We start from the raw sequence: 2995 nt of genomic DNA on the forward strand, positions 1-2995 counted from the left end.
GCAGGATTGATCATCGTTACAAATACTACGAAGGGTTCAAGAAATCTTGTAAGATAACCCAAATGAGTATATATATCCTGTCTGATAACTTGCCTGTGTTACACTCTCTGAAGAAAACTGTCGAAACGTAAGAGAGTAAAAATACTTCTCCGACATCCAGGATTTTTCTCTACCCTACTCCCCTCAGCTATACCGTAGATGTTTAGTGTTGAAGTAGTGAACTTGATGTTTTTACACTGCATAAGCGCCAATAGCATCCTACCTTGAACGCTGTCCAAATATTCGTTGTTTTTTTCTTTTTATCTGTTTATTTATTTATTTATGTTAGGTTTGTGGGATTGTCGTTCGTTCGTTCGTTCGTTCTCGTTTATGGCCACTGCTGTACTAGGCCTATGTCTAGAGGAGAGAAGGAAGAGGACAACAAGGAGGGTGCTTGTGTACTCGTGGGGAGGAATGACCTCCCACAGTGTGTGTTTTATGTCTGTTCATGTATGTACACACACACACACACACGCACACACACACACACACACACACACACACATATATATATATACACACACATGTATTCCGATTTTTATTCTTACGTAATTTTGTTACCTTTTTTTAAAGAATGGTGCTACAGGGCTAGAAGTGGCATATAAATATATACATGTGCACATCTTTCCCAGTAGTAATTTACCTCATACTACAGTGACAGACATTTTTTTTTTGAAAGGTAATAAAATGGGCAGTTAAAAAAAGGAGCATAGCAAAGGTAAATAAAGTGTTTTTGAAAAATATCAACATAGTCGGGATGTGGTGTCTCTTAACTCCCCCACATGTGCGTCTACGCGACATTTTGGCTTATGGTATCGTCGCTGCAGAAATGGGGTGGGCAAGGAATTTATATGTTGTGTAGAAACAGTTGGCCTTTGGTCTTATATTACTATTGTGTAGATTAAGTCCATATTACGCCTATACTACAGGCATTTATATCCTCCAGGGACAATGTGACCAAAAAGAAGTGAATAATAACTTTGTGAGACAAAATTCATCTCTGGAGGAGACCGCCTTAGGAATAATAATAATAGTAATAATAATAATAAACAAAATCAAATGCATCAATTAAACAAAACAAAGGATCTGATGGGGGAAGGTCCGTGACGTTAGTCTTGTGGTCTGGTGTGTGGTACCGAGTTCCACTCATTGAGGGCACAAGAGGTGTGGCTTTGGCCTATTTTAATTATCCTGTTCTTATGTGTTATTGCTCCTCAGTATATATATATATATATATATATATATATATATATATATATATATATATATATATATATATATATATATATATACATATATAATTTATCAACCATAACTCACTTTAATTCTAAGCCATCAACATCTTAATGGAGCAATGGATTAAGTCACTACAGGACTTGCTACGCGCTAGCCAGGTTCGAGGCCTTGGTCGTACTACGTTTCAATTTCTGCATGTTGCCTCCACGGAACATCCGATGTTGATGGCTTAGAATTAAAGTGCATTGTGGTTGATAAAAAGGTATCGCTATTCACTGGGACCCATTCAGTGTTGTGTGTATATATATATATATATATATATATATATATATATATTTGTTTTTATGACAGTTGCATGGAGGATTCGAACCCACTGTTTTCGGCCACCCGTAAGATTACCTTCACAGAGCCTTTACCCACTCCACCACAGAGACTATACAAAGTATGGGACCTGGAATCGATCTCATTATATATCGAGGATCTGCGACCCCAGTTCCTGTTCTACACAAGGCCCAAGCTCACTAGTGGCAGGGTACAAGGATCTAATGGAATGGATTACTTGGATACTAAACACTCGTACGTACGCGAAATATTTACGAGATCATTAACACTCCCCCCCCCAAAAAAAAAAAGACCAGAAGAAACAGCTTTTAAATGAAGAGCTACTTGAGAATGACGTAAGAACACATCCCTCACTCCGTCACCTGTTTCCCTTTCTCTCCAAGCCTGGAACATCTTCAGAGAACAAAATGTGGTTACCCACTCACACAACTGTTATTATTAAGTACGATTAAGCTAACAAATTTACAATTGTGTGACTGGACTAATATAGGCACCTGTTGAACGAATGACTGATCACATACAAAACTGACCTCAAAAGTATGAAAAATGTTACCGACTACACAAATTCGCTGCTCGAGAGGTTAAAGCACATTGAGAGACACGTAAGTGGATTTCGGGTATATAATTCCTTTACTGCATCAAGGGAAAGCTTTGAATGCAGATAATATTTGACAGTTCAAGGAAAGATCCTGGGGTTAATGCAGATAGCTTCTAATTAAACTGATATGCCACATAAGCAACCTTTTGCAGTGCTCGGAATTCTTAGAACCAAATTAATGAGAAGTTGAGGCGGTACTTAGGATGTAGACTAAGTCGAGTTATCTGTCCAAATATATCACTGTGTCCTTGTGCCCATATTGGTATGTAATGGATATCCATTGAAACGTAATATTCTTTTGTAACTTAAGTTGCGGTGTAGAGATGACCCTGTCATGAAAAATGGAAACTTTTAATTAGAAATTTTAACTCACGAGCGTGTGTACACTCATGCATGCACGTACACGCGCTTGCACACACACACACACACACACACACACACACACACACACACACACACACACACACACACGAATTTAAGAGCAAACTAGACACTGCGAGATACAAAAAACGGGATACTACGAGCGTAGCTCCCCTTCCCGTAAGATACAACTAGGTAAATACACACACAGGGCTCGACGGTGGAGTGGTACCGTTCTCGACATCTAATTTAGCGATCCGATTTCGAATCCCGCCCAGGGGTGAAGTTTTCAGCATCGCTGCATCGTGAGCCGGCACTCAGCTCGGGCGGAGTTGGGGGATGTGTGTGTGTAAAGTGTATTACCCATAGATCGGTCCACATAGGAGATGTAAGCTCTCCTACGGGAGGGTAATAGCTGTC

The sequence above is a fragment of the Oratosquilla oratoria genome, chromosome 23 (genome assembly GCF_046742065.1).
Source record: "Oratosquilla oratoria isolate Oo_2021 chromosome 23, ASM4674206v1, whole genome shotgun sequence".
NCBI classification, from domain to species: Eukaryota; Metazoa; Arthropoda; class Malacostraca; order Stomatopoda; family Squillidae; genus Oratosquilla; species Oratosquilla oratoria.